Here is a 15,081-nt window from a genome sequence, read left to right on the forward strand (position 1 = left end):
TCAAACCCCTCTGCATTGTCCACAAGGCCTTCTGTGGTCTGGGGCCTCAATAACTTCAACTCTTTCTTCCTAAATATCTTCCTTCTCGAGCTCTTCGCTCCTCTGCCTTCAACTCCCTCAGGGTCAATCACTTCACCAAGCAACGAGTTGGTAGTAGATCTCTTTCTTCGGCTGGGGCCTCCCTCTGGAACAGCCTCCCTCCGTACCTGAAACTTGAGGAGAATCAGGTTCCGGAAGCACCTCAAAACCCTTCTCTTTGCTTCTGCTTTTTCTCCTCCTCTCCCCTGCTGACTTCCTGGCAGAAACTGAATCTGCACTGGTTACCTGGCCACCCTCTTATCTTGGGCCCAGGTCCCCTCCCCGCCAGTCGCATACCTGCACTGCCTTTCTGGCAACCCCCACACTAGGGACTGTTTTTCTATATTCCTACAGTCCCAATACCAGCCCTTACACCTGATGTCTGCACTTACCCTTGCACTTGCCCCCTGATGTCTGCACTTACCACTTCACTTGCCACCAGCTGGCTGTACTTTACTGACTTGTTTATTCTATTATCGTATGTACTGCACTGTCCCTTCCCCCTTCCCATGTATTTACGCGATCTGAATGACACCTGGTCTAGTAGGATCGTTGTCTGTCTTCCCTCTGTTCCTCCTCCCTTGCCTCGTCGCGCCTTGAAACACTTGTGTATAGGCGCGTTATAAATGCCATATCTTATCATCATATCATATCTATGGTCTGAGAATCTACCCTTTCGCCAGATCCCACCTGTTGGGCATATGTATTTGCCTCGTTAATATATTAAGAAGCCAGTGGCATATCCATTGGCATGGGAAATGCATGCAAAGGGCCAGATCGGACCTCCATTGATGTATTTTCCAACATATGCAATAACACCCCATCCATGAAATCAGATACAATGGTGATAGCATCCCTATTTGCAATGTTTGAACCAATGTCATGTGAGGCAGGCCTTATATTAATCGTTTTTATGACTTCTGCCAAACAGGTAATACCGTCTTCATATTTTAACTCCTGCTTACAGAATAAACGTTGCCAATAATTTCTTCACAGTCCACATTCTTTTTTGGAGGTTTGCTTCTGAGGGAATACTGAGTGTTTATGTTGACATCTAAAGCTTCACCAAAGGTTCCTCAGTTTAGTCTTAACAGTGCATGTCGATGGCGTGATTTAGGGTTGCATAATTTACCATAACTGGCAAATGTCTTTGGTTTTTAGATTTTACCCTGCAACCTTAGCGTTCCCTCAACAATGTTTTTTCACTGAATTTCAGAGGTTTTATTGGAACAATTTAACCATAAGGTACATTTCACAACACATTTTCATTGCATTTCAAAGGTTTTTATTGGAGAAACGTAACCATAACATACCTTTAACAATGTTTTTTTCTCTGAATACACAGCCAGTCATATAGCACAGTGAGCTACGTGCTTGCCCCTGGATGCTGTGTGCAGCCTGCTATGACAGGATCAAATTCCTGCAGAGTCAACTAAGACTATTATCCTTCCAATGTCAATAAACTAAGTACCACTTTGTGGGATAATAATGTCTTCTGTTATGTTAGTGTTCTGAGACCTATGGGTGTGTAGCATTTCATAAGAAAAAGTTATTATTATTGTTATATATATACTTTAATTAAATGAACCAGTAAGATAACTGACTATGAAAACACTAGTAAAAACCCACCCATGTCCAAGAATGTAGAACATGAATATGAAAGCACTCTTGGTAATGGTGCAAAGGCGTGGCATATCGGGCTCTAGGGTCCGAAAAATTGACCCTAGGGGCTGGGCCTTGTAAATGCACCTTATTTTCCTTGGTGGTCCAACATAATTGAACTGGGTTTCGCAGCACTTTACATGTAATTTGAACAGAGTTTGATTGCAACATGTTAAGGTGGGCTGGGCACCAGGTCAGCGCCAAGTCGAATTCGAAGCACATCTCTGTACAGTTTGATGTACCTAGGTTCGAATTTACCAAAAAGCACATAAATGCAATGCAAAATGGGATGGTAGAGTTGCAGAAACACACCTAGGTACGAAATGTCCGAAGAGCACACAAATTCAATGCAGAATGGGGGTCTACAGCTGCAAAAGCACACCTAGTTTTGAAATTACCAAAAAGCACACACATGCAATGCAAAAGTCTGGTGGAGAATATCTGTACAGTTTGATGTGGTGTTTGGGAAGCACTGTTTGATAATGCTTCATGGTCGGTTTGACAGTCCATGTGGGTAGATGTAAAGGTGCTGGCAGTTTCATGCAATGTTTGAGAAGCGGCAGTGGTTTGGAAGAATCTGCTGTGTGCACTTCTTGTTCGGGCCGGCAGTGATACATTCGGCCGAGCAACGTGATGGCAAAGGGACTTCATGGCCCTCATTACGACCCTGGCGGAAAGCGACTGACCGGAGCGCCACAGCGTAAATAGCGTTTCCGCCATTGCACGAAGGAGCAAAGTGCGGCCCATTCCGACCCATCGGGCACGAGCACCACGGCATGGCGGAAGTGCAAAGTCCGCGATGGCGGAAATGACCCCAAAACGGCCCACACCGCCGCCGTACGGCGCCCCAGGTGCAATACCGCCACCCCTCTTAGCGGTCACCGCAGTGTGCGCCTACCGGAAAGTACGGTGCCCGGAAATATACGGAAACGGAAGTTAAAACATGGGCCCGGAACGGGAAACATCCCGGCGTACACCTATAAATACACTAAAACCACACAACCACTAACATCACTACCCTGAAACACACCCCAACCCGTCAACCACCCTAGCGAAACCAAGAATAATGGGAAAAGCAGCGAAGAAAGCGTGCGACCGCAAGCGGCAGGTCCACTTCTCCCGTGAGGAACTCACCGTGCTAACAGAGACCCTCCAGGAGAATGCAGCCGTCGTCTTCTGCACGCAAATGACCAGGACGGCACTTGCAAACAAGAAGGCCATATGGGCTCTGGTGGCACAGCGGGTAAGTGCGGTGGGGACCGCACCCCGCACCCCACAGCAATGCCGCAAGCGATGGGACGACCTGCGGATACGCGTCCGCAGCATACTCTCTGCCAACCGCAACATTGCCACAGCCACCGGGGGAGGTCCTGAATCACCCATCAAGTTGACCCCCTGGGAAGAAATCTGTGCCTCCACCATCGGAATGGAGAGCATAGAGGGAGTCGGAGGGATGGAGAAAGGAGTGCAGACATCCGAAGATACAGGTAGGTGGGCCAGAAAAAACAATGCCAAATCCACACAGTCCATCCATGTGAAGTACCATGCGTCCACATAGTGCAACAGAAACACATGTCCAGGAGAACGTCCACACACATCGGCCTGATAGCGCACGTTAAAACCCACAATAAATACATAAATAATTAAAAACCCCTAATACACGCACTACACGTGCAGCAGGCACACCCTAACTGCAGGCTGCCAAACAACTGCACCCTCACTCCACACACAAATCAAAGCACCTCCAAGGCCCCGACCCAAATCACCCTCAGGTACCACCCCAATGCATGTGATACAATGCCATTCCAATTCCCACAGACCCACCAATAACCCTCGCCCTCCTCTACTCCCCCACAGGGTCCGATCCAAACGACGAGCTACAGGGCACCCCTACCAGCACACCTGCAAAGAGGGCCAAGACCAACGGCCAGAGACCCTCCACCTCAGCTGCACGCATCAAGACACGGCAGCAGCACAAATCAGGTGGCAGCACAGAGGAGGGAACATCAACAGGCACCCCAGCAGCCAGCATGCCCACACCACCACCACCACAGGTCCCCCCAATGGATGCCACAGAAGGCACTGCCTCTGGTGGCAGCAGCACCATAGGTGACACCCCATTGATGGCAGCATGCTCGGACACAGAAAACGGGGATGCCGAAGTCAGATCCATCCATGACCTGTCCCAATCCCCCTGTCTGTCCCATCCCGTACAACATGAGGATACCACGCAGGGGCACCCACAAGACGACGACTGGCCATCCCCCACAAGCCCTGTGGCAAGGCAACATGAGGACAACAGCCCCTCTGTGACACCCCCGCAAATGGCCATGGCCCAGCAGAGGCAACAGTCCCTCGACCAGTTGATCGAACAACAGCAGCAACTGGCCACGCTCCTCAAGGACCATGCTGATGAATGTGGGGCCACTAAGGCAGACATAGAAACATCAACTGAGACACTTAGGGCACAAATCGAGAGTAGCACCGAGAGCCTGAGAGTCCAAATGGAGAGAAGCACCGAGAGCCTCAGGGGGGAACTGCATGCGACGGCCAAGGACGTATGTGCCGAACTTGCCGCAGTGCGCCGTGTGCTCACTGAGCTCTCGCAAACCCTTAGGGACATGCATGGACGTGAGCAGGCAGACACATCATCCGTTGCAAGCTCCGTCCAGGGCAGCCCCCAACGTAGATCTGGAAGGAACCTGCGCTCCACAGGCAGGGGTGCCCCTGATACCCGCAGAGGGGGCTTGCAATAGCGACAGCCCACTGACAATGAGCATCTTTGGACACTGGTGTTCGGGGGGGAGGTAGGGGGGTGGAGGGGGTGTGTTGGGCTCACTTGGGTGGCGGGTCGATAGGGTGTTCAACATGACATCACATATGCCATAAAAAGTGCACGATCAACCAATGAGATGTGTGGACATTGATCTTTGTGTACTAGGCCATCATAGGCGTACAGTCCATATTGTGCATGTCCCAGACACACGCAGTGCCACGAGTCCCGTGTCCATGTATCAGCCACCAGGCGTGAGTGCTAGAAGCATACATCAATGAGATGCTGACGAATGTCACGGGCCTCCGGTGCCTCGCAGACTCCATGAGGTGCTGCCACATCCCCACCCTCATCATGGCCATCTTCAGGTGCTTGCAGTTCTGCGTCAGGGGGCATGGGCACATTTCTACGTACGCACATGTTGTGGAGCATGACACATGCCATCACCATCTTTGCAACCTTCTCATGGCGGTACAGGAGTGCCCCGCCAGACCTGCTGAGGCAGCGGAAACGGCCCTTCAGTAGGCCGAATGCCTGTTCTATGACTACACGGGTACGTGAGTGGGCATGGTTGTAGTCCTCCTCATGCTGGTCCCGTGGGTTCCGGACTGGTGTGAGGAGCCATCTCTTCAGTGGATATCCAGCATCACCTGTATGTGGACGAGAAACGTATGATGTGGAATGCCATTGATACGTACGCACACCCCCCCCCTTCCTGCCAGGTCATTGCCAATTCACATACCCCACATCATCATGCATGTAATGAGACTCACCGAGTAGCCAGGATCTGTTCCCTGCGTGTCGCTCCATGTAGCGTGGTATTGTAGAGTTCCTCAAGACCATAGAATCATGGGTTGATCCAGGGAATCGGGCGCAACAATGTGTAATGATCCTGTTGGAGTCACACACCATTTGTACATTCAGGGAATGGAATTGTTTTCGGTTGCGGTACTGGGCCTCCATGGCATGTGGGACGACCAATTCCACATGGGTGCAGTCGATGGCACCAATGCAACCCGGTATGCCGGCAAGTGCATGGAATCCCACTTTCGTGTTTGTAATTTCCTGCTCCGAGCGTGGTAGGGAGATGTAGTCGTCTGCGTGCTGCAGGAGGGCATCGAGCACTTGCAATAGTGTCCGTGAGAACAGTGGCTGAGAAATGCCATGCAACTGTCCGACTGTGTGCTGGTAGGTGCCTGTGGCCAGGAAGTGGAGTACAGACACCACCTTCAGTAGGGGTGGGATGGCGGTTGGGCTATCTATCATGCTGACAAGGTCAGCCTGTGTCATGTCCACAATGGCGGCTATGGTGTCCCGGTCCAAACGGTAGAGGGTGTGGATCTGCTCATCAGTGAGGTTGAACGGATGTGCTCGGAGGCGTGGGATTGCGGGCTGCCTGCGTGGTGGTAGTGGCTGTGCTGGTGGGCCTTGCTGGCCCTGCCTTGCCCTCCTCCTCCTCCTGCGTCTCCTCCGTGCGGCCGGTTGTAGTTGGTGTTCGTCTTCCTCTTGGAGTTGGAGCACTTGCAGTGCTATCAGGTCCCCCAGGGCCAACATCGCGAGTCCTGCCGGTAGCATTTCGGTGTGGTTGTGGGAGGAGACTGGCTGTGCAATTTATGTGTTTTCAGGCTGTATGGCCTCCACCTGTGGTGATTCATTCCACCTGTGCAAACTGCCCTCCCCTTTGGCCGAGCACGTCACGCGCACAACGCTGCAATTCGGGGAATGGTAGCTTGCTATTGCTATCATGTATTTGTACCCGATGGCCGTGTTGGATTGGTTGTTATGTTCATTCGGCTATGGTCCCATTGTTTCCCATTCTATCTGTGCAGTCGCGAACAGACTTGTGAAGGGTCAGTGGAACGTAGTACTCGAGTAACGGTGGGCCCTCATGCATCACTGTACCGAGTTGCAACGACGGGCGGGGCGTCCCATTCGTGGGTGAAGGCAGTTGCCTTTTTCACACACAGCCGCACTCGATGGAATAATTAGTGATTTCAAACGGCCACAGATGCCTTTCCGACGTGGTGTTGCAAATGAGGAATTCGAAGGGCGGCGCTTTCGGTCTTCAGCTGGCGGCGAGGAGATGCCCACAGGTCTGACTGCAAATATAACGTTCTATTGTTCAATGTCCTTGAGACAGGGCCCATGGCGAGGGAGCAATGGTTGATATGAATAGTTTGGGATGCGCATTAGCTACGTGGGCGATGAGGCCGGCCGTTCCCAAATACATGTTACTTCACAACACTGGAATTATGGGCTGGGGCACTGTGGATTTTGCAGGCTGCATAACGCACAGACTCAATGGATGTTTCTAATGTCATGTGAGTAATTATTCAGGCGTTTTGATCCCGGGATGAGGGAATGATGAATGGATGCATGGGCAGGTGATTTGATACAGAGTTTGCCATGTACAGGGCTTCTTGGGATCTATCCGCCTCCCCTACGCTATGTGATGCAGGGCTGCCATAGTGGGACCATCGTCTATCTGGCCTTGTTGAGCCCTCCCTGTCTCGAGGCGCCCTCAGACACTTGTGTCCATGCACGTTGACATTCCCATCTGATGGATTCTGTTTTGACAGACGCATGCACAGGTACACTCGTTTGTGATGGTGTTTGCACCTCGATATAGATGGTTATGAGTCGCAAGTGGTTTTGGGGTGGTGATGATCCTTTTGAGTGGGCTAGCATGCATATGGCTGTGGATTTCGTGTGATCATTGAAGTGAGTTGTTGGAATGTAGTTCTGATGGCCATTCTGTTCTTTTTCTTTTCTTTTGGTTGACAGGTATCTCCTCCCCTTTTGCCACTGCCATCTGTATGCCACTCCTGCAGATGGATTTTACTCCCGACACCTGCTGCTTCGTGTTAATCGGTGGACCAGCATTACGATCTTATGGGACGATCGCCAATGGCCCACATGCCCTTACGCAGTACTGGTGTCTCGGAGCAACATTTCGGCCTTTCAGCTGGACTAGTGCCTCCCCATTGGGACAGCCCTGCGGTTCTGTGCGCTTCCATGTTGCCTTTTCGTACGTGAATGTGGCTCTGTGTACCATGGGGGTACAGGGCGACACACAAGTAGTGGCTGGTCATTTCTTGCGGATGCAGCCCACAATGGTGATTAGTGTTTTGGAGTTCATGGCCTGATGGCTGTATGGGCTTGGTGTCTTTGATGTGCATAAATTGCTATTCTGATTTGGCCCGTGTAGCGTTTTTCTTTGCAAGTGATGTGGCATATGCCTATTTGGGGGGCGATGTATTGTGAGGAGATCTGCATTGGGTTCCAGCTTCGGGGTTTAGTTGCGTGGTACTGTACTGGGCGCGTTTGCCTACTGAGCCCGTGAGGTCAGGGATGGGGGCTGCCTATATGACAGTTTGAATGTTGTCATGCTCAGGGGCGGGGGATTGGGTTTTGTGTAACAGATGCCGGTCAGCCAGGTGGACTGGTGGAATGATGTGATTTTCGGAATCTTGCTGGGCACAGGTGCCTGTGTTTGCGTGCGTTTCTTGGTGGGGGACTGTGGTCATGTCCATTGGGATGGCTTCTGTATTCGTGCCTTCTGTGACCTGCAGCTCCCATTGGCCCCTCTTGTGTTGCTTTTGTTCGTTGGCATGCATGGGTGCTTTGTACATTTCAATGGTTGCATTGTGACTTCATTGCACCTACCGGGAGTTGTACTTTGTGGGCAGGGAGCGGTGTACAGGCACTCAGTGGGGCCGTTTACGGTTGATTCGCGATGCCGTACTTCTCGCCATGGCGGAATGGTACATTCCGCCATGCCTGATGGCGTTAGGTACATGTCCGCTAGGGTCGGAATTGGCGTACCGTTGCACCATGGTGGTGTTTGCGGTTTGGCATGGCGCGCACGCGCGTGCTTGGTGCAGTTAGCGTTGGCGTTCACTACGGTGTCGCTAATGGCTTCGTACTTTGCGGTGACGGGTCATAGTCGCACCGAGCGCTATTCGATGGCGGTATTGCATTTCCGCCATCGTTTTTCGATTTCCGCCAGGGTCGTAATGAGGGCCCATGTAAAAAAACAGCGGTTTCAGTTTCAGAGTGAGTGCTAAAGACAGAACCGTGGGTCCTGAATGGTTGGAATGCGTTCGAACATGGTCGACTATGGCTAGAGAATGATTCAAACTCTCAGAACACAAACAATCCAGCTGCTTTGGTTCCCCTAGTGCTCTAAGCCCAATCCAGGGTGTTAGTGATAAAATGTGTCCTTTTCCTGTTCACTCCCAGTGTGGGGAGGCTACCTGGCACCTGCAGGAGTCATTCGTCTCCAGTGAGGAGCCTGGTTATCAGTGCACCTGCAGAGAGTGCAGGACGTGGTCCAACAATAGACACCTTCAATGTCCATTGGGTTGGTTAGGTGTCATAGCTTATCTCTGCCATGGAACAACTGCCTTCACCTCACAACTTATGAAAGAACTGCTCTCCCAACAGGGTCCATACAAATTATTCAGTTATTTTTGAGGGGTCCAAAGGAACCAAAAAGGAGATGGAGACCCCTTCATTAGAAAGGTTAAAGGCCACACAGTAATATGATAAAAGCAAGTCTACTTCAAGTGGTCAAATTCTTGTAAAGGTGACAAGTGACTTTGCCATCTTGCATCATACCCAAAGTGCTCTACTCTGCAGGAAGTGGAGGAGGCGGGAAGGAAAGAGAATCCAACAGACAAACAAGATGGAGGAACCCTTACTATCTTCTCTGTCTGACTATTCTAACTTACCTCGCCCCCTTTCCATCCTTCTGCTTAAAACGCCATTTGGTATGCAACAGCCTGGTGTGAAGCTGGCCATTTTGCTAAGGGTGTTCCTCTTTGAAGCATGGATCCCAGGAACGTGTACTGTGCTGGGGATTCATGTTACCCAATATCCCTACTGGTAGCAACATAAACAGGCAATCTGTCTATGCATCCACAAAGTCATTCCATAACTGGTCTGAGCTCACAGAGTTCACATGCGTATGATACACACCTGATGTGCCTTTAATATTGTGTATATTATCAGTCACCATACTAAAACTCAGGTGTGGCTTATTCTTACAATGTACCCTGCCACCATACAGGAAGACTTCACAATTATTATGATTTTGGATCATAGGGCAGATTTAAATGCAGTTTAGTTTCTTTTGCCCTACAACAGCTGACCAGTAGAGCACCTGTGACATTTGAACCTCCTCTGTGCCACTGAAAAGAAGGAGTTGCATATCAGGGCACTGATGCAGCAAGGGCACATGTGTTAACTTTGCTCTTGGCATGAGGTTTTCTGAAAGTGGGGCTGCTAAGCAGTAACATTAAAAGAACCAGAGCTCCTACAGCCTTACAAAATTGTAGCCTTCACATCCTCTCAGCCAAAAAATGTGAGCCTCACTCTACTAAGGCTGAGTACTGGCTCACCTTAAAGGCGAACTTACCTACTGAGGCCATCTGCATTGGAGTGCTATGAGCCAGGTTTCTGTTGAATGTCTGTGTCCGAACTCTGTAGTCATATATCCCAATGAAACTACTTGGGATGCTCTCCCTGCATAACCATTACCCACCAAAGGGACCTGTGGTCCATCTGGCCTGTAAAGTGAGACCCAAAAATGTAGGGTTTCAACTTGTGCAAGGCCCAAACCACCCTAAATACCTCCCTTTCAATGGTGGCCCTGTTGCACTCTTGCTTGGTCAAACACCTACAAAGATAAGCAAATGGTTTCCGACCCCCTCAGTGTTTAGCTGTGCTAATAGAACACACATTCCACATTCATAAGTGCTTTTTGAATGATGAATGCTCATAATCGTGAATCTTTAGAACTGGGGTTTTGCACAACCCATCTTTAAATCTCCAAAAGGAGGGTTGGAAGGGGGAGTCCAAGTGACCTTCTTTGGCATTTTCTTGGATGTCACATCATTCAGAGGAAGGCCAATGGCCCGGTCCCTCTTGATAAATTGCCTATAGCATCTGGTGAGGCCCAAACACGCTCTCATCTGTGTCTGGGTAGAGGGGATGTCCCAATCCTCCACTACTTGCACTTTGGCCTCGAGAGGCTGATTCTTACCTCCAACCACTTGGAATTATAGGTAAGAGTGCCAAGCGCTATCTGGCACTTTGAAGTCTTGATAGTCAAACCAGGCTTCTCCATGTCTTTCAGCACCTGTTTTAGGTGGATCACTCGTCTTTCCGGGTATGGCTGAAGACAGCATCTAAACAGGCAATCTTGAATTCCACTCACTCAGTTAGAACCTGATTTCCCATCCTCTGAATGTTGGCAGGGGAATAATTTGACCCAAACGGTATGACAGTAAATGGGTAGTGTCCTTCAGAGGATGAAAATGTAAAAAATTGATGACCTCTATTTTGCGTTGTCAATCAAACCGACCTGCCAATACAGAGCCATGAGGTCAAAGGTACTAATAAACGTTGCAGTGTCTAACCTGCCAATGAGCCAATTTGACCTATGTTTGGGGTGTGCTTCTGTCTTGGTAACAGAAATTAGCCCCTATATTCCACACAAAAGCAAACTTCAGTTTTCCCAATAAAGGACTTTTTAAGTACCAGTACCAAAGGGCTAGCCCATGGTCAATGGGAAGGTTCAATAACCCCAGGTCCAACAACTTTGAGACTTCCTCCTTGATGGTGTACTTGACCTTGTTAGTCATCTAATGAATTCTGATTTTCACTGGCTTACCGTCTGCAGTGTCAATGTCATGGATGCACCAATAAATGTGTTCTTGTGTCAGCAAGAACAGATTGACATACTGGCATAGTAGCTGCCAGCAGTCCCAATAAAGTTCTTCACTGAGCTCTGGAGAGATCTGAACTCCCCCAGCGATCCATGTGTGGATTCTGCATGCAGCAAGACTGGAAGGGGATCTGTCTCTTTCACAGTCCCAATGTCTGTCAAAAGAGCCAACACCAAGCCATCGGTGTCCAGTCAACTGGTCGACGACAAACTGGTCGACTGCAATTTGGTCGACACCATTTGGTCGAATGCCAAATGGTCGAATTTTTTTTTTTTTTATATATATATGTGTTTTGTGGGTTTTCGTGTGGGGAAAAAAAATAAAAAAGGAAAAAAAAGGGGGTTGGGGGGGGGACCCCCCCAAAAAAAACCAAAAAATGGGTAAACAAAAAAAAAAAAAAAAAAAAATTCGACCATTTGGCATTCGACCAAATGGTGTCGACCAAATTGTCTGTCGACCAAATGTTTTCCACCATTTGACTGGTAACCCAAGCCATCCTGTCTGTAATGAGGTTTAAGACATTTGATATGAAAGACACTGTGCGCCTGACTTGGGTACTTTGTATAAATTAGGTAGTTAACCTAATTTATCTTCTCAAGGACCACATATGGACCAGTCCTCAAGGGCATTGGGGTTGACAGGTTCGATAATCTTGACCATTGGTCCTGGGATATATTTGGTCGCTGTGGCTCTTTGATCATGCCAGTGTTTCATAAGCTCTTGGCTGATCTTGAGGTTCTGTGTACTCTGTTCTCTGGCCATCTTAGATCTGAGACCAAGTACATGATTCACTATGCCATGTGAAGGAGTTTGGGGATTGCCATCCATTCCTTCACAAACCAGACCCCAAAGAGCATGGCAAATCAGGTGTTCAAAGGGACTGGACACTACTACCCTCAGTGGCACCTCTTTGTTGACAAAGAGAAGGAAAGGTCACGAAAATATTCTATTTTCTCCTGAGTTTCTTGTACGCCACCTCCCATGCCCTTCTGAACCATTCAACAAACCCATTGATCTGTAGGTGGAAATCTGTAGAAAACAGGAACGTTGCACCACATTTCTACTTCATTGACTTCATGTATGTAGAAAAGTTGTAGACCCTGTCAGAAAGGACTTCTTTAGAGAACCACACACAAGAGAATATCTCTATCAAAGGCTTTGCCACCACTTTGGCTCTGATGGTTCCAAAGGATATTTATTGCCTACCTGCCGGCTTTTTCATAGGCATATTTTCCCATAGAATAAGCATTATTGTCTAAATGTAAGTGCAAGGAGGGGCAATGTGATGTTTAAATCTATACACTGCCATTTAATTGGGAAAGGTTTAAATAGTGCTAGGGTGTGACTTTGAGGGTGGGGTAAAAAAGAAATATCTGGGCCCTCCACTGCAGGGTGTTTATTAAAAGCAGACTTCAATCAGGGTACTGTCGGAGCAATGCTTGCATGTATGTATACACAGTGACTTTAATTGATGCTGATGTTCAAACACATTGGGCCTCATTACATGTACTCCAGTAAATTCCTGTTGATTCTGTGTTACTGGTGGCACATAACCATTGCCCGTTGTGACGGATCCATTGGCAGAGCACAACCTGTTGGCCATGCGCATACCGGCATGCTGGAAACAGTGCCACCGGCACCACAGAATCACAGAGAAAAGACCCAGAAATCAGACACACCAAAAGCCACATCGCCGGTGCCACCATTTCTGGCCTGACCATACTGGTCGCTGTGGCACTGAAAACAGTGGTAACGGAAACAGCGGCGCTAGAAACTGCTGCAACGGAAACAATGTGATCGCCGGAACAGGACCATTGCCGACATCCATTTTGAAAAACACAATCCACTTAAATCGCCCAATTCCAGTAGCCATGCACACCTACTGACAGCACCAGTCCACCACTAGCTATGTCATCACGCATCCCTCAGAGATGGCAGTGCAAGCTGTGCTTCACAGAGGGAGAGCAGACCATCTTCATGGACATCATTGTCCAACATGCCGGGGCTCTTTTTGCAATGGACCACCGCTGCAGCACCCAAATACTTAAAAACACCATTTGGGAGGAAGTCGCCCCAAAAGGTCTATGCAGTTGGAACAACAACTCACGCAGTCTGTGACTGCAAAAACCATTGGAATGACCTCCACCTGAGGGTGAGTAAACTACCGTCAGTCCCCCGCAGGCAATGTATGTCCACTGGTGGTGGAACCTCCTCTCCAATGCGACTCATGCCGTGAGAGGATAAGTGCAGCAGCGTGCTGCACATGGAGGGGATAGAAGGCATCATAGCTGCAGAGGCCGGAGAAGGGACACCTTGCTAGGGTGGTGAGTAGAAATTGCCACAACATAACAAAAACAGTTGACAGTCAGTCAGCAATCCCCCGTTGCCACGGGTGTGTGGTTGTCTAACACGTACCACAGTTTCACTGCCTGAAACCATGGTGTCACCAGGACAGCACCGGTGCCTGTGTCCAGGATGTCAGGCACCAGAATCAGTGTCATGAGGATGGCCGCAACCCGCTGGTTACACCAGTAGGTTACCGCCGTCCCAGTAATGGGGGCCATTGAATAATCTCATATGGCTGCTACCCAGGGACACATGTTATGTTATGTTATGTTAAAGGATATTTATACCATGCACTATCACCACCGCAGTGGTCCCCTGGTGCTCTGGTGGATCTGTAAAGGAAAGAGGGTGGGATGGGTTAGTATGGTTGAGCAGGAAAAAGAGCAAGAGAGCTGTTATGTGCTGTTAGCAGCCTCAGTTTAGTTAACACAGTTTGCTGAGCTTAGGTGTGCTTTTCAGTTGGTATTCATCATGTGTTTTTGTGCGAGGCTATGTGTGTTATGCTTTGTTGTTGCGATGTAGTGATATGCATGCAGTTTGTAGTACTTTGGAGGTGTGGTTGTGTATGTGTAGTGTGTGAGGTGTATGCAGAGGGGTGATATCTTTCAGTGGGGTTGGTTAGTGGCATCATTATTTTGAAGCTTGTTAATCTTCACAATCCTATCTAGATGTGGCACAATGCTAATCTGTACAATTCTATCTAGATGGGATGCAAGCTGACATTCAGGATTCTGTCTAGATGTGACGTGAGCTAATCTTTACATTTCTATCTGGATGTGACGCAAGCTAGTATTACAATTCCCTCTAGATGTGACTCAATGCTAGCCTTCACAATTCTGTCTACATATTCTGCTGGTAAGATAGCTCACCGGGTTGAGCGCTCGCTGCTGCGAACTGAGCGTGATCTGCAGATCGCAGGTCCAAATCCCAGCAAGGCCAACTCAGCCTTTCATCCTTCCGAGGTCGATAAATGAGTACCAATTTCGGTTGGGTGATATTGTATGTAAATATGTGCTCTATAAAGCGCTTTGTATTAAGGCGCTTTATAAATACCACATCATTATCATTATATGACGCGAGCTAGTAATACAATTCTGACCAGATATGACACAATGATAATCTTCACAATTCTGTCTAGGTTAGACGCAATGATAATCTTCACAATTATGTCTAGATGTGACGCAATTCTAATCTTCACAATTCTGTCTAGATGTGACACAATGCTAATCTTCACAATTCTGTTTAGATGTGATGCAATGTTAATCTTCACAATTCTGTTTAGATGTGATGCAATGCTAGTCTTCGCAATTCTGTTTTGATGTGACTCGAACTCTTATTGCAATTATCTCTAGATGTGACGGAGGCTAATCTTCACAATTCTGTCTGGGTATGTCACAGGCTGGTATTACGGTTCTCTCTAGTTATGATGCAATGCTAATCTTCACAATTCTGTCTTAGATGTGGTACAAGCTCACAATCACAAATCTGTCT

Source organism: Ambystoma mexicanum, chromosome 10 (genome assembly GCF_040938575.1).
Source record: "Ambystoma mexicanum isolate Mex_15411 chromosome 10, UKY_AmexF1_1, whole genome shotgun sequence".
NCBI classification, from domain to species: domain Eukaryota; kingdom Metazoa; phylum Chordata; class Amphibia; order Caudata; family Ambystomatidae; genus Ambystoma; species Ambystoma mexicanum.